The sequence below is a fragment of the Haliotis rubra genome, unplaced genomic scaffold (genome assembly GCF_003918875.1).
Source record: "Haliotis rubra isolate DU_JTF1 unplaced genomic scaffold, ASM391887v1 Scf1515, whole genome shotgun sequence".
Taxonomy (NCBI): Eukaryota; Metazoa; Mollusca; class Gastropoda; order Lepetellida; family Haliotidae; genus Haliotis; species Haliotis rubra.
Genome location: NW_025765465.1, coordinates 7,390 through 33,132, shown reverse-complemented (window position 1 = coordinate 33,132; position 25,743 = coordinate 7,390). Strand labels below are relative to the sequence as shown.

Here is a 25,743-nt window from a genome sequence, read left to right as displayed (position 1 = left end):
CTCTGTAGTGCGACAGGTTAGTATGGAAATCAGCAGCAACAAAGTAAGTTATGAGTTACATGATTGTCATCAAAATGGCAGCACTGATCCTAGTACAAGATCCAATGCTTCATGAAACTGGTTACATACTATATTTGGGATTACACTTTTACTGGTTGGTTGGGTGGGTTGGTTGGGGGTATCATGATTCCCATTCGGTATTCAAAGTCAGCACACCAGGTCAGCGATCTCACTTACTTTGCCACCGCATGTTTGATACCTGGTAACCTAGACCACCACGTTGTTTGTGTGCCCCTCTGTAATAGTAAACTAGCACTGCTCGCTCTCAAGGCCGAAGTTATGAATATATAATGTATTTTAGAAAGTGGTAAAATGCGTTATAGTTTGAATTCACTTTCCAAGTAAAAACACTGTGTATATAATGTATCATTGACCTCTACATACCAAACGGTCAAACCTGAAAACACGAGAAGGTTTACCTGATATTTCAGTCTTAGTTTCGCCCAAAGGGAAGCTCTCGTAGACCACATTGTCCGTCATAACTGGAATTTGAAAAGAGGAGTTATGATCATAAAACTCTTACACATGAGTTAAATGACCAATGTTGTTGTGATACTTTTACTAGTGCCACTAATGTGATCAAGTGACTCATTGGTTTACGTTCTACCGATTTGATGTAAGCAGACAGTTTAAGTACAGTTATATTAAGTATTGTTTTACTAAAACAAAATTATTAATTATTGGTAAAAAGTCATGAAATATTCTTTGGGGGAAAATAGTAACTTGTTCGTAAGTGTTTTGACTAAAACATATTTCTAGCAAAGCATTAACCTTTTATGGTAACTGTGAAATCAGTCGTTTCGTGAACTGGCTAAAATTTCCTGTCATTTCATGAATTGACTGATTTAGAGGTCTAGCCATTTCTCGAAATGACTGAAATGGTGTTGTGAAAATACAAGACTTAGTGCCTAATAGCAGACACGTATTTGATAACAAGTTTTACTGACATAATAATTCACGAAATTACATGTTACGCCACATAATGAATGGGACCATAACATGAACATCACTTAATAACTTAATCTACAAAAGTGGATCACAATTTCAACATCACTTATTTGAACAGTTAAAGCTATTGTGGCAGCGACTATTGCACTTCAGCTTGGCTTTGAGGCATTTACGCCTGTTATTTTTGTGACAAGGTTTTAACACAATGGCTAAAGGTAGGTGGTTTCAGGTTAAACATGATTACCGAAACACACCAAACATCATCTGACCGTCTCAAATTAGCTACACAAAAAGAGTAAGAAATAGGACTGGTTTTACATTTTGTATAGTGTAAGGTTTGGGCTAACAGTAGGAGGTGAAATAGACCAAGAGTATAAACAGGAAGCAGCTGAATCCTCAAGCACCAGCGCTCCTAGGTTCAAGATAAATATTTCCATGCGTGTTATAGCCTTACTTGCCCTCTCCACCACGTCTTCACTGTTCGTGGTGTTGGCAGCGCGCGGTACCACCTCAGAAGACATCGTGTATAGGAAATTGTCAACCATATCTGAAAGAACGAAATGTATGGATACGTGTTGGCCTGCAACGTTATAATGTATCAAATGAACAAACGTTCGATAATCGGAGTACACATCCTCCCCTCCCCCGATGCATTGATATGTCATTACACATATGACAACAACGGGTATCTTCAGACATGGTCGACATGCACGACATGCTCTGGTTATACTGCGGCCTTGGTATGTTACAGACAATCACTTGATACAAAACGGGCATATTTCTGACAAGTAGATGTATGTTTCTATATGAATAAAATCAGAGGTTCAACTCCAATCCAACTTTCACGTAGGTAAAAGACGATGGCAGATTCATTCTTCAAGTTCATTTGTTTCCAAGACTGAGTCTTATCCGATTGAGAAGATCAAAATATCGACCTTATTTTACCGAAATATTTGTTCGTTCATCGCAAATAACATGTGTCGAACACTGTAATAACGTGATATAAATAGTAATGTTTTAACATCTCACTGTCCAACCAATTCTTTAGCACTGAATCTAATAAGCATGTTTCGAACAAATTGCTAAGGTGCAGTTACCTTTCTAAGTTAAATTACCAAAATCTTCACATTCAGTTTGTCGTCACCTGAATCACACATGACAGTAATATATACATCAGGGATCCGGTTGTATCAAACTTTAATGAAGCATTAACGTACCATTAAACATTTATAACTAATGTATCATTAAATTTTGTTGTACTAACGTTTTAATGACGTCGTGTTGTCATTAACGCGTCATTAACATAATGAAGGTTCTGGGGTGTCATTAGAGCGTCATTAACTTCCTGGAAAAGTTATGGCTGAAATATTGCCGATGTGATTTAATAGCTTGACTCACTCACTCCTCCTGGAAAATTAACGTTGCGCCTGAATTTCGTTTGTGCATCACTGGATCTACCTTCAGCTATAAAATTACACAGAAATATAGAATATTAAATTGCCTATCCCATAGTGTAAACTCAAGCGCAAATACTTGGCCGTTTCAAAAATAGACACTGCTATATGTTATCCCGAATTTTGTTATGCCTTAAAAACAGTAAATTCCTCCGCTTTTTATCGTGCACTGATTAAAGTGCTGTGCTACTAAATCTTTAATTTGGCATCTTTACGGAAAGTGTGAACGAACAAAATACTGTCTGATACCTGAACGACATAAGTATATGTTAAATTGGTTTGTTTACTTATGTATAACGTTATCCACCCAAGCTCAAAAAATGATTCGCAATATGTGTTGAAAATGAATTTTCCTCTATGACGTCAAACGACGACATACTTATCAAGATAAGGGGGCATCACCCCGCTATGCTTAACACTAAATCATTGTAACTCAGATCACTTGGAGAGAATCTGCTGCGGATAAGGACACTAAAGTTTCGTGATGTTTTTTTCACGGTATTATCGAAAACAATGATAGTCAAAACATTTGTGGCAAACGCACACCTGGCCAATGATTATACGCCATTTCTTCTAGACACTTGGTTTTAGTGACAAAGATCATTTGTAATTTGATTCTAAAACGTATGAGGAATTCAGCGATGCATTTGTCACAACTGAATATGAAATATACGTGATGTAATTGGCGTCCTATCACCGGCCTTAGCGAAGCTCGATTTTGTAAACACTATCCAATATGGCGGAAAGCTCACTTCGGCGATCGTGTTCGTGTATTTTTCAGAACATTCCAACCGAATCTAGGTTTATCGGCGACATTTCAGAATTATTGAAATGTGTTTCTTCACAGCTGTCGAATTGTTTGGCTATTGTTATTGTATAGTATAGCCGTAAAGAGGCCATTTTGACAGACGACCGAGAGTAACGCTTACGTGTTTACGTCGGGGAATTGTGGGAAATATTTAGGGGAATCCCCGAATTTAATGAAAATGTTTACATAAGAACGTCAATAAAATAATGATACGGTAATTAGTGTTTGATACAACTGTGTTTAATGTTGCCATTAGCTAATGATGCATTAAGATTAGTTAATGAAGACATGGTACAACTGGATCCAGATTGTTAAAATAAACCCCCGAAAGATATAGTTATTCTTTGCAAATTCGACTTCAAAACTACAGTTATCAGTGTTTCAGATCAGGACCAGGCATGATTATGAAAAAGTAAAAAATTAATATCATTTGGTGACATATATTGAAGAACATAAAATGAGTTTTATTTATTTGTAACTGTAGCTTGACATTGTTGACACAAAATGATCTAGCCATGCATGTTTCATTGTCAAGGTGCAACATATGCAGCGCCTTCTTATCAGCAGCATAAGAAATACATGCACGTGTAGCGTACCTATTTGTTCACCTTCCGTGCGACTGCTTACTCTTTGAGGTGGAGCAATACCACTGAAAAGAAATTATTTTCTAAATGAATGGAATATTGAGTGTCATTCAACAGTTTGGAATATTTGTGTATGAGCGTATATACATAGTCGTATGTGTCATAAGTCTTTTCAATTTAGACCCGTGAAAATCCGGGTGAGAGTGAATCTCCAGTAACCCATGCTTGTCATAAGAGGCGACTAACGGGATCGGGAGGTTGACATGGTTGATACATGTCATCGTATCCCAGCTGCGTAGATCGATGCTCATGCACTTGGTCACTAGATTGTCTGGTCCTGACTCAATTATTTACAGAATATTGCTGCAAACTAAACTCACTCACTTTTTCAGTATACCTAGAAGATCTATACTTTATAGCTGATGGCAACAAAATGTTTTATTTGCTTTTTGATGATATCGATGTTGGACTTATTTGCAAATGAAACTTTATGGTTACCATGAAACACTAACTCTGTAACAGAGACGGAAACACATACTTCCGCCTCCCAGGTTGACATTCAAATGCAGGAGTGTCGTCACAGGAAGCTAAAAAGAAATATATTTCGTAATTAAGAAACTATACATTGGCAAATGTTACCTCCCTACTTAAGTGAAAATGCGTTAACATTCATCTAAACTGTTTCAAAGTAGGTTGTCTCTGCTTACACGTTCACCTTCATGACTCAGTTCTTTAATTCAGTACAACGTCTGCATATTTATACGTGCACAATAGTACAAACAATACCTTTATATATAACATGTGTTATTTAAGTTAATTATTGACTTTTCGTAACGTTAAGCCACACATTTTGCAAAATGTAACAACATATGCTTTCTCTCACAGGTCAAAAGAATCTACCCATACAATAATATCATGGTATACATTTTACAATATTAACCTTTAAAGGAAGTTCATCTGTAGTTTAAAGTTTTCTGTATTCACGAACGACAAACACACATAACTTCTTTGAGTGGCATTTTAGAAGCTGGGAAGTACAAAATTGACAAACTTTATGGATAACAACTTCTTTATTACGAGAGTGCGACGTTTCGATACAGATTCTTATACCGTTGTCAAGCAGGAATGTGACATACATTGGTGGCAAAGTATATATACTGAGTGTAACAAAGAAAACAAGATAGCAAGGTAATTAACACAACTGGGTGGGCTTAGACGTGATGAAGCCAGTGGGTAGACAATGGGGGAAGGCTTATAAGCCAGAGATGTACAAATGAAAAGGGGTAGTTTAAACAAGGTTTTAAACATACATAAATAACATTTAATAAAGATTTGCATCCAAGATATAACATATACACATCGCAGTCAACGTGTATATAAACATTTCTTTTTTCATTTAACGTCCTACCTTTTACTACATCTACCCTTTTTCTTCTGACACACACGACGACGACAACGATGACTACAGCGATGGCAATGACAGCACCGATTACAGAGCTGGCTATGGTGTAGGCTTCCGTTTGTACAGCTTGCAAATCTGAAAAGCAACAGAATAAAAAGTAAATATTGTCTGTTCACTAGTATTCATGGTTGATCATTTAGCATGACGTTCCGAAATGTTCTCATTTGTAAAAACATTCTCTTGACAAGATTTTGGACAGTGAATCTGTTAACTGAAACATTTTTTTCCATCTGTTCAATACCTACGAGTGACTTTGCATTAAGACTTGGTAGATAAATCGACTTTGTGACCATCTTACCGCTTTTCACTGCAGGTATAGCTGTAGTGTGTTGTGGTATATGACTAAATGTAGTGTTGTCATCAACAACAAGACGTTTTCCTGCCGAATTGTTGTTGCTGGTTGTATGAGGCATCGTAGTGGCATGCGCATCGCCTGTAGCGTATTCTGTCAAATGGAATCATATCAAAGTGAAAGGTAAGCTTGATTGAGTAACGACGAATATTTGATCGAGTTGCATAGGCAAAATATATTAATCAGTATTCAAATAATGTGTGAATTTTTGGTATGTTTTCTTTTATTCGATCTACCTTACCAATATGGAAGTCTCTAAAATGTTAGGTAAACAGACTAATTTATCATAAAACTCAATTTTGGAGACACAATTATGAACTGATGTTCACATTTTGCTACATTCAATATGTGTTATGTATTGCACATGAACAGTGTGAAATACAACAAAAAATCATTTCCACATTGCATCTTTTATACTATCTGGTGTTATTGCAACAGTCACTGAACGTACTTTGCGAATGCTTCGTCCATATGGTTGTGGTCGAATAAGATGTAGATGTCACGACATTTGGTGAAACAATTTCCTCAGGGTGAGTGACAACATCTGAAACGATGCATTGGTGAAGCTATGACATTGTGGTCAACATTTATTTGGTTGTCATTTCTATGTGTTAACTAATTTATTTGAATAATATTTTTATAAGACAAGGTCGTTGGCTAATATTCCTTTTGAACCCGTAAAAGCTAAAATAAACACCCATACATCCTCAACATATTTCCCTGCGCGATATTTCAAATGTTAGTTAACAATACGTTGTTCTTGAATGATATTAATATAAAGCCGGTTTCAAAGTTGTTGAATGCATTTTCCAATGCATTATAATGTTTTCCATAGTATAATTTGAAAGTGGTAGATACATAGCAAAATCGGATTTGCGGGAGAAAAGAAGCAGGGCATACAACAAGGTGACATGTCGAAATGGTTACTAAAATATTGAGTGAATCAACCTGTTTGGAGGGTTAAACATTTAACATAAATACGATCGGCGAGAATATTCTGCATAGCACAATCATACATGTACTTAGTTATCAAAATGACATGTGCAACTACGGTTGCTTTGATGTATGTATGTATGTACGTATGTATGTATGTATGTATGTATGTATGTATGTATGTATGTGTGTGTGTGTGTGTGTGTGTATGTATGTATGTATGTATGTATGTATGTATGTATGTATGTATGTATGTATGTTTGTATGTATGTATGTATGTATGTATGTATGTACGTACGTACGTACGTGTGTATGTGTGTGTGTGTGTGTATGTATGTATGTATGTATGTATGTATGTATGTATGTATGTATGTATGTATGTATGTATGTATGTATGTATGTATGTATGTATGTATGTATGTATGTATGTATGTATGTATGTATGTATGTATGTATGTATGTATGTATGTATGTATGTATGTATCTTAAAGCCAGCCATCTGTATGTCCCAACTCACTGATGGTAAGAGTGTTGCTCATTACGTGAGCATCTGAACACTTCCATACAGATCCATTGTACTGAGTGGTAGTTATGTTGATGGTTACATTGTGTTGGAAGGCATCACAGTTCACATAATCAACTCCTGGCACGGTGGCGAGGTAGTCAGCAGCTACGTTGTGGGTTGTATTGAAGATAATGTTTTCGTCCTTAAACCAGAATAATATACTGATGTTTCTTGTGCTCGTAGAACTCAGGGTGAAAAGATCCCCCCTTGTTGCTAATGACGGGACACTTGTCAGCTTCAGAGTATCTGGAATATATGGAAAGTTATATAATGGACATGGATGTTTGAGATGGATGTGGTCCAATAGTTGGGTACCAGATGTTTGCACAAATAGATTTATTGACACACAGCCTATTCAAAGTACATCAAGTTTTGATGTGACCATCGTGTCCCTTTAAAGAGACTTGAGTAAACAGAGATGCGTCAATATGACTATCTTGTGATTTTCGACTTCATTTGGAAATCATTTCTATCTGCTCTTTGTTTATGAGGACCAGACACTATTCAACACAGCAGTGATCACCTTTTCTGCATCAGTAGCGACACAAAATGAATCATGTGTTGCAACATGAAATCACTGAAACAAGAAATACAAGACGCGGGTTTTAAATAATTCTTGTATCACTCTAGATCCATGTATAAACATGAAGCTGTTACATTCTTTTGTTTTTGTGACATTTTTCTGCAATTGCTGGTCTCATATATTTCATAGCATCGGCAAACCACGGGTACACTACTGAATAAATAACATCAAGGTATACGCCCGTCGACACAACGTGTGTGTCCCTTTAGAGGATGATAATGCCAATATTGTCTAGACATTAGAGATACTCGATGTCCCTAGACTTCTAGATGATTAAATGCCGCATGTAAGATCAGAAAACCTACTAAATACTTGATTCCATATGTGTCACTATACATTGCACTTTTTATCTGAGAGGCTGCACATGCAATTTGAAACAAATACTCACATTTTTCAGTTTTATGCTGTGTCGTTGCAGCTGCCATTATGCACGACACGTACACAATGAGGACAAAATGACCCAACATTGTCACAGCTATACACCATGTGTTGTGTTGGGAATTTGTAATCGTCACATAACTCGTGCACGTTATCAGGTAGTTTATCACCTCGAGGATGTTTAACAGAATGGGGACTTCATTCGTCGTTGATATGCAAAGCTCAACCGTTGTGTACTTTAAATTTAATACAAAGCGATTTAACGTCAAAATCGTCTGGGCTTGTCCGGTAACTGTCAAGGAGCATTATATATACGAGGTAATAAAATTAATAAGCGACAGTCGCGATCAAAGAATATTACCCTGTGTGTTATGTACCGAGGGCTGTATTGCACACACCGACAGAGTAAATACACAACTGTCGCGTATTGACATACGTTGATCTAGTTCGAAAGGAGGAAGTCCACTGTAGCCACGAGTGAAGTCTAAACACGCTTTGACTAACAGATAAGTAGAAAAGTTGGGTAAGTAATTTTGATATGAAAAGCAAAATGAACAACATTTGAACGTTATTGTCTATTCATTTGTGGTCTAAAGTTGTACTTCCGTTTCTATTAAGAAAAGGACAGAAAATGTCAATTATAACTACAGCCCTACTGACTGACTGACTGAGTTTAGTTTTACGCCGTTTTTAGCAATATTTCAGCAACATCACGGCGGGGGACACCATAAATGGGCTTCACACATTGTACCCATGTGGGGATTCGAACCCGGGTCTTCGGCGTGACGAGCCAACGCTTTAACCACTAGACTACCCCACCGCCCCACTACAGCCCTAACAACGTCAAATATCATTAAAGCCCTAACAACGTCAAGTATAATTAACGCCCTAACAACGTCAAGTATAATTAACGCCCTAACAAGGTAAAGCATAATTATAGTTTGGCATGAAATGCATGTGGACCCGGTTTTTTGTAAATATCTCTTCATAAAATGACCCAATCGATTTCAAACTGTGCAAGTGGATGTTTTGTCAGACAACCTAATCACATTGTAAATCACCGATTTTATGCATTTGTATTAAAGAATCTGTCTATGTAACTGTCAACAAAATAAACAGCAGAACGCAGAATGCTTGCAGAGGGAGGGAGCCAATGACCTGTAACAGCGGCAGTGTTGGGTCATAAAGGTCAACATGTATATCCACAGATAGAACGCTTCTCGTTATTCATCACACCAACTAAATGCCCCTCAAAGACGCTTCCCCTGAGGCTTCCAGTACGATAATGACAAATTGTAATTCTAGGACATCATAAAGTTAAACTCTGTCACGAATTAGGTATGAGGACAGATGCTATTAGTCCTTCCAGTGTATTTTGTCGGAATGTCAGAGAACGTGCACCAAGACTTAACAAGTCATCGATGATTATGTAAAAACCTGCATTCATGTTAAACATTAATTATGGCTGCTCTTTTACAGTAGTGTCTGTCAATAATGCAAATGCTACCGGAACATGTTTAATGACTTCAACATTTAACAACGCTGACCCGGCATGTGCTGTGGTGTTCTCCTCTACCTTTAGTCTTCTGTGGTTTAGAGTACAAATCACCATTCGTGGATTGAGAGAGGCCTGGTCTGTTCTGTTTTGTCTTGAATACTGTCGAATACAAGTCTGAATAGAAAGGATAACAATATCATTCTGTTATAGTGTACATTAATTCAAAATACAAAACAAGGTACCAAAACACGTTAACTCTAAATAGAAATAGATAGCAATTGGATTATTCTGTTAATTGACAGTCACACAGATAGAAATATATACCAATAGGATTATTCTGTTAACTGACAGTCACACAGATAGAAATAGATACCAATTGGATTATGTTCTGTTAAATGACGGTTACACGCAGTTTTAATGGTGCATAATCAATACATAATTTTGCACAAGTTTGGTATAAGTCGTATGACACACTTGCTCGTACATTTCTTTAATTATTGCTAGAGTGTAATAATTTTTCTTTGTTATCCATTTTATTCATGTACATTTGTACAGTAAAACCACTGCAAACCTTATGAATTGCACGAGGATCATACATCAAACTGCTGAAAAGCATGTGCAAATATCGTGCATGAGAACAGATGCGTTTTGGTGTAAAGTTTTGTTAATAATTTGCCAATTGTCACTGATTTGTATCATTTATTGAACTCATGACAATAATCTTTTCAACGTTACAATACATCACTTCATGTGTAAACAGTACCTTTAAACAGTACGGAATATTTGGAAAAATTTAGTTTAGAACAGTTGCCTGAAGTAAGTGGCTATATTTACACCAGTGACTTTAAACGTTTGAAGGGAAGTATATATACTACCCATCAAAAGTTTAGACTCACTACTGTAAATGATCCTCGTGCAATTCATCTGCATAAGGTTTGCCGTTGGTTCCCCCAGGTTAGTGGAGAAATTCGTCTTCGATGTAACCATATAGATTATACATAACATATAGTGAGTGCTTTAAGTGAGTCTAAACGTTTGATGGGTAGTATATGGCAATGGCTCTGCTTCACCATATAGGTAATATGTAATAATACGTCCCAGGATACTTCTTCTTCCATGATTGTTATTTACACAGACAGTTTATCGTATGTTTTCACATACATCCCATTATTGACAAATAGGACACATTCACAGTATAGGAGGTACGAATGCTACGAGAAAGGTTACGAGATCTTAGGCTAACGAGAGCTTTGTGAAACGGGACCCAGGTCTACAACATGTATCATTTACACTTCATCATACTCTTTTGTTCTGTGGGAATTTATTAGCAATAGCGACTGAAAAGAAACCAGTTAGGAAGAGTGAGTGAGTGAGATTAGTTTTACCGCCACACTCAGCAGTATTCCAGCTATATGGTGGCGGTCTGTAAATAATTTAGCAAGGAACAGACAATCCAGTGATCGACAGCATGAGCATCGATCTACGCAACTGGGAACCGATGACATGTGTAAACCAAGTCAGTGAGCCTGACCACCCGATCCCGTTAGTCACCTCTTACGACAAGCATGGGTTACTGAAGATCAATATTCTAACCCGGATCTTCACGGGTACAGTTAGGAAGACATCCAATTAAACATACCTGCTGTTTCCGGGCCAGGATGAAGCGTACTCTTATTGTTACCACTGAACATTAGGCATCAACATTGTGCAATAGTTGTCGGGTAGCCGTGACCATTCAGCACAGGTCTCCGCAATCATATATATAACAATATTTTATTTTCCTACAAGGTGTCGGACAAAGTAAAGAGTTTATTTTCAACGCAAAGCAATTGTGTCTTATGAACTATTGTAAACATCCACAAGATATGAATACGTGCGGCTTCTCAACTGTGAGTTGATCCATTGTATCATTATCTGAACCTGGAAACTAGACCGCCAGGCATCAGGGACCCACGATATTACGATAAGAAGTATTTTTTACCATCCTATTGGAAACCCTTACAAGTGTTTAAAATATACTTTTGACAAACCTTCTTCCTGTCTTTTGCCTTTCCGCCTTGCATACACAGCCACAGCTACAACGACACCTACAGCTACACCTTCTATGACGACCACCCGAGTCTGTCCACCAGCGACATCTGACAGACATTGGCTGATTGGATACACTGTGAGATGTCACACTTCTCTAGATGTAAGTTCCAGTTTTGGTTTTAATTCGAACGAATGGTTCAGTGAGTTAAATTGAATGGTCACCAAGTTACTTAGATTAAGGTGTCTTCCTTCTGACAAATTCAAGTATATACTAGTATGTCAAAATGTTTTGGAGATGAAGAATGAGGACAGTTGTATGGATATGTATACAACTTCTTCTTTTTTATATTCTGTATAGGCGATGTTTCGACATATATAGTACTTGCTTGACAACGGCATTAGGATGTATGTCGAAACGTCGCCTATACAAAATAGAGGAGTTGTATATCCGTAAAAATTAATTCGACACTTTAAGACAAAAGTGTTGATTACTATCACCACATGCAGGGAGGCCTTATGATGTTCGTCTCATCTGCAGCTCAGTGGGCGAGGGCACTGGTTATGAGCAATGTTTTCAAGTTTTGTCTTTTGTCTGGGAGCATCGTACAAGAACCACCTGTGTTCACATCCAACAGCACAACAGTCACAAAGAATGTCATAGTCACCACGGACCACAACCTGTCATCCTGACCACGTCTGGGAAATGATCGGTTGACATGTTGACCTAACTTACCGCCGATCCCTGCTGCCACTGGAAGACCAGGGGCATTAAAACAAACGTCCCGATGTAATGAATGTGTATCACATCGTGGCGGAACAATGCTAAATATAAGTTCTTACCCCCCATCGTCTGTCACAATCGCAGCCGGTGATGAAAACGTCTATCATAGTTCATTAACGGTTGATAAGGTGTTCCCAGTTCGTCCATTATTCCCACATAACAATTTAAGTAGAAACGAATATCTCATACAAATTTGGAACTGTTGATTCTTTCTATGTATCCCATTGCCAAAGAGTATAATAAACTCACTTATGGTTAGTTTGCCACTTGTTTCAGACGTCACTGCATATTCACACCACCACACAGACCATCTACATCTTTGTCAGAGCTGATCCTGAGAGTCCCATCATGTTGGAGTTCATCAAAGTTCACATTGACACGCCTTGTCAGGTACCCGTCGAAGACTCCGGAGTTGAATATAGCTCCATCACTAAAACGACAAGAGCCCTGAGATGTATTGAAGATCGTTCTTTCACCCTTGTACCACTCTCTGTGACGTACATCGGTTATGTTGCTGTTGCGGATTAGAGTGAACAGTTGGCCAGCTGTTCCTGTTGATGGGTGGCTTGTCAGTGTGGGGAGTCTGTTAGAAATATGGAAAGGTCAGTTGGTTTCATATGACGGTCCTTAAGTGAAACATCACGCCAACATCGGCATCAGTACACGTGACGTCTCTACTGGAACCGTTGACGTCAAACATAACATTGTAGAATGTCAACGCATTTGTATATGGCTCCTTGTCCCAGACAACGTCCTAACTTCTGTTTGACGCAGCAAAGAGATGCTAATTGAACTCTGACTTAAAGAACGGCAATGATAAACGAGATCTACAGGAATTTATTATTGCAGTTTGTCATATTTATATGTATGGGCAAAACAGAATAGAGGTGGAAATTATATGTTAGTAAGTCTACATACAAAGACGTCCACTCGGGCCTCAGCATACAGTCAGTGCATTTGTGCTCGTCTTCATGTTGATTGTTCTCTGCATGCCCAATACGATAATGTGTGAAGTGACAACGCTTTTCTGTATCCAGTCAGTGATTATAGGGATCTTTCAGCTCATTGTGGGTGACTATTCCCTGACGATACTGGTCCAGCCGCTTCGCTGTTGCACCTTAGCATACAGCGACGGTTCAGACCACGTCCACCTGTGCAGCTATTCAGACCAGGAAGTTACTGATATGGTAATATTTGTCACACACACTGCATATCCAGATAAGACACACACTAACTGAGTGTCAAACATTCACTCTTCAAAGATATCAGAACGTGAAATTCTTCTTAGTTTTCCGTAAGATCGTATTCAGCATTCCTTATTATTATATTCCTGGTTGACTGTTTGAGTGGATATTGTTCAACAATGACCGTCTCCATATTCTCTTACACCGTTTGTTTAGACCGTATATGTAATCACGTGTTTCTTTCCGAGAACAACCACCTGTTTGTGATAAGACAGCGACATTCTTATCATTAAAGTTTTACGTTGACGAGATATTTCATTGAAATATGGCTGTGTTCCCATTTGTCATTTATGAACCTCGTCATTCTGCACACAGAAAGCTCTGTTCATTTTAACAATACAACCACAATTACTACATTTTACAACAATTACTGTACCTAGTGTTGGGATTCGGAACCAAATCTACTACCGATTATCGGAGGACATGTGGTGTACGATTATCGTGTATAATCGGAATATATACATTTTAATGTAATCACCAATTTTAAGGGTTTTCCCCAGTTTTTGTTGTCTAATCAATGTTTTATCATGTAGATTTATAACTAATAATGTCACGGAATGAAATGCACGCATGCAAGAAAGACACTGGAATTGTAGTTACACAATAAAAGTGGTTAAAATATTACAATGTGCATAGCTCCACGCTGGTGAGCGCATGTTTGCCCGTGAATATTCGTCAAATTAAAAGGATAGTTTACAACATTCAATTGTGCTATACTGAAACAACAAAATTCCAGTTAATCGAAAATACGCTTTTTACAATTGATAATTATTTCTATCCTTCTTTCGATCGATTTTCGATTATTATCGATCATCGGAACACCACTAACTCTACAATTTGTGGACATGCACTCTGTCTTTAGCCAGGCAGCTTTAACTTCCCTATACGGTGCCTATGGTTCTTTGTCCCGCTGCTTGGTTATTTGGGGCCGTTGTGGTAGCCTCGTGGTTGAAGAGTTCTCGTCTCATTGTCGGCCCGGGTTTAATATCTGGTGCCCCATGCTGTGATATTGCTGGAATGTGCAAATATAATACCATATGTGTCAACCATGTCTGAGAGCCTGACCACGCGATTAGTCGCTTCTTGCGACATCCATTGGTTGCTGAAATTTTGAAAATGTGATTGGTAAAGTCCCTGCGTCTGATACCTGCATCGTGGACTACGCTGTCACATTACGTTGATACGCCGTGAATTAGCGGACTTATGTTCAAAGCGGCGTAAAACTAAACTCACCCACGCAATACAAATTAATACTGATCCTTATCACGTCAAGGAGTCTTATATGTTGTCTGGTGTAATGTTTCTGCAAGACTGCTTGAACTTTATGCAAATGTTTATTTATCGTGATATATAACTTGTAATGAAGAGCTTATATTCAACAAATCGTGACCACCTTTGTTCTTTATGCGTCAAAGCCTAGTTTAATGCATCCTCGGTTACATAGCAGGATAAGTCCTTTTTATCCTTCTACAAATTCTAAAGGCGATGCCCTGGGATTCCGAATTGTTATTTAACACCAATCATTCAGCTCACTCGACTTCAATAATTTACACGCTGAACCCTAAACCTAAATCCCCAGGTAACTCCTAGTTGCGCATATCAAAAGGAAACGTAATTCTGACTGTAGTATTTATATTCCAAAACATCGTTGCATGGCTTTGTGTTCAAGAGTAAACTTACCTGTACATTGTCGATTTGAGAATACTCAATGCGGCCCGGTGTATGTTGAACAGACGACAAATGCAAGGAATGCGACGCAGGGCTGAACGCTAACAACAAAAATATACCAAATTCTGTTCACAGCGACTCACAAACTCAGCTATTATGTTACTGGTACTATATCTTAACACTGACATCGAAAGACAGTATAATAACTAGCAATATATCAGAAAATGTTTTTAAAAAAAAGGGAATATATGATTGTCAGATCACGATACAAAAGTGAAAACGGGAGCATAGTGAGTGAGTGAGTTTAGGTTTACGCCGCACTCAGTAATATTCCAGCTATACGGCGGCGGTCTGTAAAGAATCGAGCCTGGACAAGACAATCCAGTGATTAACAGCATGAGCATCGACCTGCGCAATTGGAAACCGATGGCATGTGTCAACCAAGTCATCGAGCCTGACCAACCGATCCCGTTGGTCGCCTCTTACGACAAGCATTGGTTACTGAAGATCAATATTATTACCCGGAACACGGGTGAAAACGGAAGTATAGATCAGCAGCTAGAAAGATAAGGTCACCATGCTGGGGGCCATGAGAACTTACAGTAGCTCTGTTTCCGTCAGGGTTTACAGAATGAAACGATCAACACACAGCATGTGTAACTCCAAATAAAAACAACTCACCAATATTGAGCAAATTTTCAAATCAGCTTATAATGTTTTATGGATGAAGCTTTCAAAAACAAATATGCTTCCAATGGCTATCTACCGAGTCTTGCGAAGGTATTCGTGCATCTGAATTAACTTTAGTCCATTGGGATATCTTAATACACATCCTATTCCATGGAGAGTATTAATTCTCTTCGATCTACAGGGCGTAAACAAAGTGATCAGCAATGCGGAGCTAACGTGCGTATAGCAGCCAAGAGTGCACAGGGAATTCACCGAACTCTTCAAAGTGCCCTCGAGATGGTGTATTTTCTGGTATCTTCTGTCACTAAACGACCAGACACTCGGATACAGAACACATTGGCATCTCCTGTCACCGATAAACTGAACGACCAGACTCTCGGATACAGAACACATTTACATCTTCTGTCACCGATAAACTGGACAACCAAACACTCGGATACAGAACACGTTGACATCGTGTGTCACTGATACACTGGACAACCAGACTCTCGGATACAGAACACATTGACATCGTCTGTCACTGATAAACTGGACAACCAGACTCTCGGATACAGAACACATTGACATCGTGTGTCACTGATAAACTGGACAACCAGACTCTCGGATACAGAACACATTGACATCGTGTGTCACTGATAAACTGCACAACCAGACTCTCGGATACAGAACACATTGACATCGTCTGTCACTAATAAACTGGACAACCAGACTCTCGGATACAGAACACATTGACATCGTGTGTCACTGATAAACTGCACAACCAGACTCTCGGATACAGAACACATTGACATCGTCTGTCACTAATAAACTGGACAACCAGACTCTCGGATACAGAACACATTGACATCGTCTGTCACTAATAAACTGGACAACCAGACTCTCGGATACAGAACACATTGACATCGTCTGTCACCGATAAACTGGACAACATGCAGTTACGTATTATCTCCTCTATAGTTGTCATTCAGGCCTGTCAATATGTGACCGGGGTCGTGCTACTTTCCGTGATGACGTCATCTTATACTAGCTGTAAAGCGTTGTGTGCCTACCTGACCCAGTGTGCCGGGTACAGATGGGGGGTGACAGGAAGGGAGTGTACCCTGACCTCCATCCCACATGGAGACCATACCAGAGATGTTTTCCTCAGGACCGATGGGTCAAGCCACTCCATCATCGGTAACGTCCAGGTGAGTGTGAAGTTACGCTGCGACATGCTTAGCAGATCATGATATCTATACATTAGCAGTTCTAATATTTCCAAGTTCACACACCTGAAGCATCTCTTTGTCTACGGATAATTCAGTGTTGATTAAATTGTAATAAGTTGCTGTCAATGAATTAAACTATAGATACCATGGTCCCTACCTTCAGTTGCATGTAATCTATAGCCTGTTTATATGTTGTTTTCGCATCTTTAGTTTAAATTGTTTACATTTAATCACTCGGTTTAAATTTATATCTGTGATAATCTAGTTTTACTGTTCTTTGTTGTCAGGTGTTTGTAATTTACTTTTAATTGTTATAAATCTATAACTTGATTTAGTCACGATATGACAAAAATATTGTCGATGTGACTTAAAATCTTAACTCACTCACTCAAAGTCACTCAAAGAAATAGGTTAGCTGTTTAATACGTGTTTACAGAACTCATGACCTGTACCCTGCAATGTGTGCAAATTATGTCGTATTTGGGCACACTGCCATAACACTATTCAGACCTCTGTTCTCTAAACAAATCCTTTGTTAACAGTGTATGCTGTTGTTATGGTGTTGTTGTTTCCTGGGAATAGTACAATATCTATTTTTTTGGACATTTTTGTTATTATTTAGATACTTTCCACACGCATATGTGAAGACCGTCCGTGTAGAGAAGGGGAAGTGTGCGTGCCAGTAACGTCTGGCACAGCTCACATATGTCTGATGGCACCACCGGGTGACATGACGACGTCCACATCTACCCAAACTTCACATTCATCCCCGCCTACGTCAGTTAGTGTTTCAAACACGCCTGCAACTGATCTCTCTGTCGCAACTTCGTCGACTACAACAGAACACACTACTGTCGACACGACTGTTGACGCTACTACAATCCCAGATGGAATTACTTCACTCACTTCTGCGGTATCAATTATAACCTCTACTACTCCTACTACTACAACCACTACTACAACTCCTACTACTACTACAACTACTACAACTTTTACCCCTACAACTTTTACTCCTACAACGTTTACTACTACTTCTACTACTACTACCACCACCACCACCACTACTACAACAACGACGACGACAACAACAACTACTACTGCCCCTGCAACAACCGCTGCAACAGGTGAGTTCAGATGAACAGACTGTATTCCATCCTAAAACTACTGATTACAAGGGACTTACAGTTTCTTACAAACCATTAATCTCCAATTTCGTTTCTTTGCCATGAATGTTTTGCTTGAAAATTCAATGTAGGTACAAGTTCATTGCCCACCTTCAGGACATTGAACTAAAAGTATTTAGGTAAAGCTAAGTCACAATGCCAGAAACCGTTGAGAAGATCCAAGAAAATGTCAGCAACTGTATACTGCTCCATCTTTCAGACATAGGAAGCCAGTGATGATACAGTTTTAAACATACGGTGTATAGTTATCCAATTAGTTAACAACCATTGACATAGAATACCACATACAATAAGAAAAAACTATTTTTATTCAAAAGATTTGTCATTAGGAAAAGAGGTTTTATTGTTAGCTGCAATTGCAGATTAGATGCAGATAATATCTCCTAATCTACTGTTAATACAAATACATACTGACAAACTTATTGGTTGTTGGCGTTTGCACCTCCAACCTTATAAACAGGCTGAATTTGTCTCTAGGGTGAAATTTCTCTCTATATACTATTGCATTATTCAAGATAACTTTCAGCCAATGATACTTAGTCTCTATGTATTTTGGCAAATCCAAGTGATCAATGAACATAGCTGAAGCAAATTAGGAGCAACGTGACAATGTGGGTAATCCGAAATAATTGTCACGCTTTACTTCACCAGTTAATGCGGAAATCGATTTTTCTGTAAATCTATAATTCTGTGTTTTTACTGATCAAAACGTTAATAAACTCTTGTAAACACTTTCAATTCAAGACAATTTTACACGTAATAGAGCACACTTGTACCTGTTCAGTGCATAATTTTTATTTGCAGAATCGGAGAATCCATTCCATTTTAGTAGCACCCAATAGACGTTCCTAGAATTTAGCGAAGCGTGTTCAGTAGCAGTACCGCCAGCGCTAGGCGCTGAGTGTACATGTTATACCGTTTTAGTAATCGCACGCATATAGGCGCTGACCCGGCAGTGGCACTTCTGAACATGTCTTCCACATGGAAATGAGTTGGATTTGGACTCAGTATACTATAATGACGAGTGAATTTCTTGGCTTGTGTGCTGTTTCGTCTCCCTTCACTGTCAGTCCATGATCCTTAGGGTTAGTGTTGTGCACCCTTTCCAATCCTTAGGGAGTTGACAGGCAAAGAACCCTTTACGATCCTTGAAGGGGTCAGCCGCCATAAGGAATAGTGCTGAGTGCGGCGTTAAACTAAACACACTCACTCCTTGAAGGGGTAGGATTCACACGACTTTTGCACATAAGCCCTCACCGGGGGCATATCATCTTTCGATGACCCATTGCCATCCGCCATAAAATAGAAGCAACATATATGACCATGCTTCCTCCGTCCGTCACTCGTACTTCATTTCCAGACATGATTAGACATGATAAAGACCTTTGATATGAAATGTCATATACTGGAGATGAGAGTACCTTATTTTTGATGCCATTACCGATCTCTAATACTTCAACTTCTTTTTTCTCCTTCAACCACCCAGCTGCGGTACAAGAATACAAGAGCGTCTGGTTACATAGACAAAAACAAGATGGGGGCAGTTAACATTTAAATTGTGTCACTGTACTCTTAATATACATCGATAGCTTTCTAAATTATGCTGTTTTCTTGGTACACATTAGTTGCTTGAAGGTAACCAGATTTTTTCCATTTAAACTATTGCGAAGAGATAGCTTTTAGTCTTATGTCATTAAAGTAGCTCCATCTCAGTAAATAATGTTCAGCAGCTATCGCGGGGGAGTCGCATAACTTACTTGATCTATTTTCTCTTTACAATCTTATTCTCAGTGGGTACCTTCCCGTTTCTCCGTAGACCATGTAAATTGGGGTAGAAGCAAGTCTCTAATGGACGGAGGAATGGTCATCGTCGTTCTCTTGAAATCAGCACTACCAAAGAGACAAGTACTGATTATATAATGTTTAGAAGCAACTTTGTGTTCCAGTTGTGCTCCCGGAATTCATTGGAAATTAAAAATACATTCCAAGTAATGCCATAAATACAGATGTAAAATAACTTACAATAAAAATAGACATGTACATAGTAGTTATTCAAATTGGTTCATTTTCTAAGATGCGTACTAATTGTCATCCAAAATTTATTAAAGTTGTTTCACAATTTGCTGAAACCCTACCAGTGTCCTAATGCCTTTTTACCTATTGCAAACTTCTTTGTAGTAAATATTTAGATCATTTTCATTAGATCATAACTATCACGAAATCTTGAACAATGAGTCCATAAAATTAACATGTTACTTAACAATAGCTTTTCCTATCATCAAATATCGGCAACCTCCTCGAATTCCGACTGATGATTTTAAGAAGAACTATATCAAATCTGGGTTAAATATATCTCATTGTTCATCCTAGTTATACGAATATATCAACTGAGAATTATGTAAACATATATTGTTACCGGGGTTCGACAAAAGGAAACAATTCCTGCAAATTCTCACCTTCGAGTAGACGTAGGTTTCGTGAAAGATGGTGTGGACATACAACAGATCGTGACATTTGAGTATCGCGCTGCCCGTTCCGACTCTCAATTCTTTTGTCCCGACCGTATTCATGTTGTTAAAGGAACACGTCGAATCTTAGCAAAATAATCGATGGTGTATGGTTTTACGTCGCTTTTATCAACTTTCCCGCAATATCACGGCGGGGGACACCAGAAATTGGCTTCACACATGTGAGAGATCGACCCCGGTCATTACGCTACCCCACCGCACTAAATCCTAGCAAAAAGTGAGAATTGCATATTTCGTGGTCACATTGGTTAAGAGGCATCGTTTGATCCCAGAAGTAAGTTTGACAAATCCACAAAGCGCCAAGCCTTCTGATTAACTCAATCGCCAGTTTTCATAGACAAACTGGATCAAATATACAACCAGTCTTGTGATATTGCCGCCCCTCCTCTACCGTCCCCTTGCGTGTGTTCTCTCTTGGAGGCATGTGTGTGTGTGTGTGTGTGTGTGTGTGTGTGTGTGTGTGTGTGTGTGTGTGTGTGTGTGTGTGTGTGTGAACTGTGTTCCCTTTTCGCCCACTCGTGTTGGCCCCTGTGTGCACGAGCATAACATACTGTTCATGCATGATGTGGGATTTCGTTGTGATGACATGTTGCTTCCAGATGCACCCCAGTATTGTAAATGTGGAAGTTCCCATGTGTCTTGTTGGAGGTATATTATAAATACAAGTGGTATGTTTAGTCACATTAGCAACATATAAACCCTCTGTTGGAAGCGCTGCATCCGCAGCTATATCACCACATTCATCAATATGCAGAAAGCTCACACAGATAAATGTAAAGCAATGATAAACGATTTTTTCAGCATGTATGTTCCATACCTCCTTGCAGGTAACATGAAATGTCACGCTTTTTCACAAGTGGTATTTATTGGAATGTATCTCGTGGTTGGTACGTACAAAGTTTTGTTCGAGACAGTAAAATCCAAATTAACATGATATATTCACTGGTATGAATCTCCCGCACACAAGGACACAACGTCTAGTGTACGTAAGCATGCATTTCGTCTTATATTCAGTCACGTACATTGGATGCTACACGGACAACAGGAACAGACTGCTGCCAAATGCAAAAACCATAAACCGAGGTTTGACGACTGAACGCTGTTTCCTGCACTGCCACGGCAAAGGATACAGATATTTTGGAACGCAGGTAAGACTGTTTATTTGATGTGATATATAAATATGATGGCAAATCGTTGTAAAAAAAATGTCTTGCAAGGAATGAAAAACCAGCAGTCCTTGGGTTTTCCACAATCAGTAAGATTTCAAAGGTTGTCCATAGGACAGCCATGGGTCTATCACATTGTAACCAGAATGCATGGGTTGATGAAAGAACATTCATTGAAAGTAAATACTTAACTTACGAGATGTACTCCTTTCACGATGATGGAGGTTCGATGAATCCTAACAACACTCCTTAGAACTTCCCTTCCTGCCCTTCTGTGTCATCATGCACAGGACTTTCGCCAAAATGCATGTATATTCGTGGTTCTTCGCCAAGGCCAGAAGGGTAAACCAGCACATTCAAATAAATCAGCAACTACGCTAGTTTGCTCTCACCGGAAATTTCATGACTTCCGGTTTCATCTCTAACTCGCATCTTGTGCCTTATAGTCCTCACAGAACTAATATTTGAATGCGGCAGTAAGTAGCAGTTATTTGAAACAGCCTGATCGTTTCAATACTTCTTCTTTGCCTTAATTAATGGTTGAAGTATGTTTACTGACGTTATAGGCTTGTCAAATAAAGGGCACAATTTGAAAAATCAACCCCACTGATCTCACGCCACAGTACGTATTCATGCGTATAAATTCAGTGCGCACATTGGTGTTTCAATTCGTACGTCACTGTTACAACCGACCACGTTTTTAATTATTGAAATTTGTGAACGTATCATATTGATCCTGCAATGGTGTTCTTTCCAAAAGGATGGTGTTGTTCAGCCAGCCAACACCTGTATTATTGTTATTATTGCCCAGGCTACACCTAAGAAAAGTCCGGACGTTGATCCGAATCTTGACGGGCCTCTGTTGTTTGCTACCAGTGAGGGCACTGCAGGAATGATGCGAAATATGCACACTCCAAACACGAACATATGCTGTAATTCCAAGCCTGACTATTCAACTATTTCTTTTTCTGCTGGAGTATCCAATCATGTAGAAGCCCCTGCCTTATTTTCTGCCAGATTCACCTAACATGGGTTACAGTTGTTTCATCTAACAAAACAAAAGAACGGAAATTATAAATTTGGATTAAAAACAGTAGAACAGCTGCAAAACTACCTACCAAATGAGGCCTCTCCTTCAGACGTACCTGTAGAGGACCATAACGCCTTTGGTCCTCTTTAGATGGAGATGACTCCATCTCCATCTCCACACGATCCACCTAACAGTAACCCAAAGACGTCACGTTCACATAATATACCACTTGTGGATCCACAACCTATTTCAATACAACTGTAGATGTCTTAATAATAATTCCAATAAAATAGGTTTGATACGAGAATTGTAAATCGCAGGATTTTTCTCTCGAATCTGAGCATCCCTTCACTCGTCCGAGTGATAAACTTACTGGATATTCTTCTGTCTTGGTCAGGCAAGCATGCACAACAGCAATTTTCCACTTTACAAGCTGTTAAGCTGTCCAAGTAACGTGTGTATTTTATGTTCACTCACCCTTTACTCCTTTTCAATTATAGAATATCTCAAAATCCGGTAAAAACTAGAACGGTAGACGTTAATGATTACACTGTACTCAACTTTATCATCTTTTGTTATTTTTTATACCCTTTAATAGAAAAAAGTTGTTTAAGACACTATCGTGTTGTTATATAAAGTTCTAGATTCCTAGTTTTGGCTTTATTTTGGAATGCATCTTTCTCAGTACAGACGAACGCACAGTAATATTTTTAAGTATAAGTATGGACAAGCGGACATTTTCTTCCTTCCTGGGGTAATACTGTTATCATTCCCTACACTATGACTAATCAGTACCATACTCATCCTTCGAACGCACAGTAATATCTTTAAATATAAGTATAAGTATGGACAAGCGGACATGTTCTTCCTTCCTGGGGTAATACTGTTATCATTCCCTACACTATGATTAATCAGTACCATACTCATCCTTCCAATCACCGTCTTATAATTGTAAAACCATGGAAACACATGATCACTCATCTATTAATCTGGTATAAATAAGCAATATATGACGTGTTGTATATTTGCCAGTGAATGAACCGAAAAAATGACAACGAAATTAGAATGTGTGCCGAAACGTCGTCTATACAAAATAAAGAAGTTATATGTCCATTAAAATGTATGTCCTAATTCTTCATCTCCTCAACTCTTATATTGCCAATCAAGAGTATATTCTGAACAAGCGAAATAGGACGAATTCATTAGAAACTAAACTGAATTAAATTAAATTTTACCACAATACTCGGATGTCGACTTCATATACTTATACAGTATGTAAACAGCTTTCTGTTTTCATTAACAAAGCTACGAACAATTCATTATTTCCCTTAAACCATTATATCTGTTCTCTTGCAGAACGGTAGAGAATGTTACTGTGGAAACACCATCAAGGATGGATACGCGATGGTATCAGATGCTCAATGTTCATCAAACTGCGCTGGGGATCCAGGGACTAAGTGTGGGGGTGTATGGAAGATCTCAATCTATGAAATCCTTGTTTACACATAGATTACAAGCACTTCTTGTCCGACTGCTCGACCACATCACTTGTTCCAGCATTGAAAACGTTGTCTATGGCAACATAAGTCAGCAAACCATCATGATACAAGCTGTATCTAAGCTTTCAATTCACACTTGCGTTAGGTATAATATTAAAACGCATGTTTGCAAAAGGTGGAAGTCGACAGAGGAACAATGGACTGAAAGTAGGTTCGTTTCGTTTCCAATTCTATTTTACCTCGATTAACTGCACACAGTAGGCTTATTTCCTGCATTGTGTTAACTCATGTGACATGTTCGATATAGCCCAGGTACCGCATGTATTTACCTTCACCATGTATATCATGCACAGAGTCTCCAGTCCTGCAATTGCTGAATACTCTTGTGTCCGTTGTTTTTAATCTAAAATGAGTATAAAGTTTTTCAATCGTAATTCCTACTTTTAATTATATGTACATTGACTTGATCGTTGGTTGTTGCCCTGTTGTCTGGGATCCGAATTTATTTGTTTACACAATAGCAGGGATAGTTATGCCGTTGTTTCCCAGGGAAGCGAGGGCACTTGGATGTAGTATGATCTAACAAAAGATCACCTGAGAAGGAGCTGATAACGTTGTCATGTGTAGCTTTAAGTTTCCGAGCGTTACGGTACAAGTATAGTATTAGTATCTGGGCCCACTTGCACAAAGCGATCTAGCGTGACGACTATCTTAAGCCAATGTTGGAGAATGGGAGTTACAATCATTGTAGTTCTAAGATCGTTTTGGGCAAGTGAGCCCTGGTAAATAAGTCCAAATGTAGAATGAATGAATATGTTGGCTGGCGTTACTTGGCCTGGAGAAATGAATGTTGGCAAATTCTTCTTAACTATTCAATACACTGTTTGACATAAACTCTGATGGAATAGGAAATAATAATATTAGGCTTTGAATTGCATATCACTCTTTATTGTAATTTTGTCACGTTCTCAGAGTCTCCACGGTGCCAACTGTACCATTATATCGACAGTTAATGATCCCGTTGTTTTGGTTATGTACAATAAAAATGAATAATTCACTGTCTCATCTCAAGTGGCTTTTATTGTCCCT

The 25,743-nt window shown here is 38.6% G+C and overlaps 2 long non-coding RNA genes across 2 annotated transcripts; both read right to left on the bottom strand.

Annotated features, from left to right (window-relative positions):
• Positions 1 to 239: 239 nt before the first annotated feature.
• LOC124270418 lies at positions 240 to 3,930 on the bottom strand. Its single transcript, XR_006896762.1, has 3 exons — positions 3,867 to 3,930; positions 480 to 542; positions 240 to 296 (listed from the first exon to the last, which is right to left on the bottom strand). It is a non-coding gene; the product is annotated as an uncharacterized LOC124270418 (long non-coding RNA).
• Positions 3,931 to 5,268: 1,338 nt separating this feature from the next.
• On the bottom strand, positions 5,269 to 6,190 carry LOC124270422. The gene is made up of 3 exons (XR_006896765.1): positions 6,120 to 6,190; positions 5,615 to 5,761; positions 5,269 to 5,391 (listed from the first exon to the last, which is right to left on the bottom strand). It is a non-coding gene; the product is annotated as an uncharacterized LOC124270422 (long non-coding RNA).
• Positions 6,191 to 25,743: the final 19,553 nt, after the last annotated feature.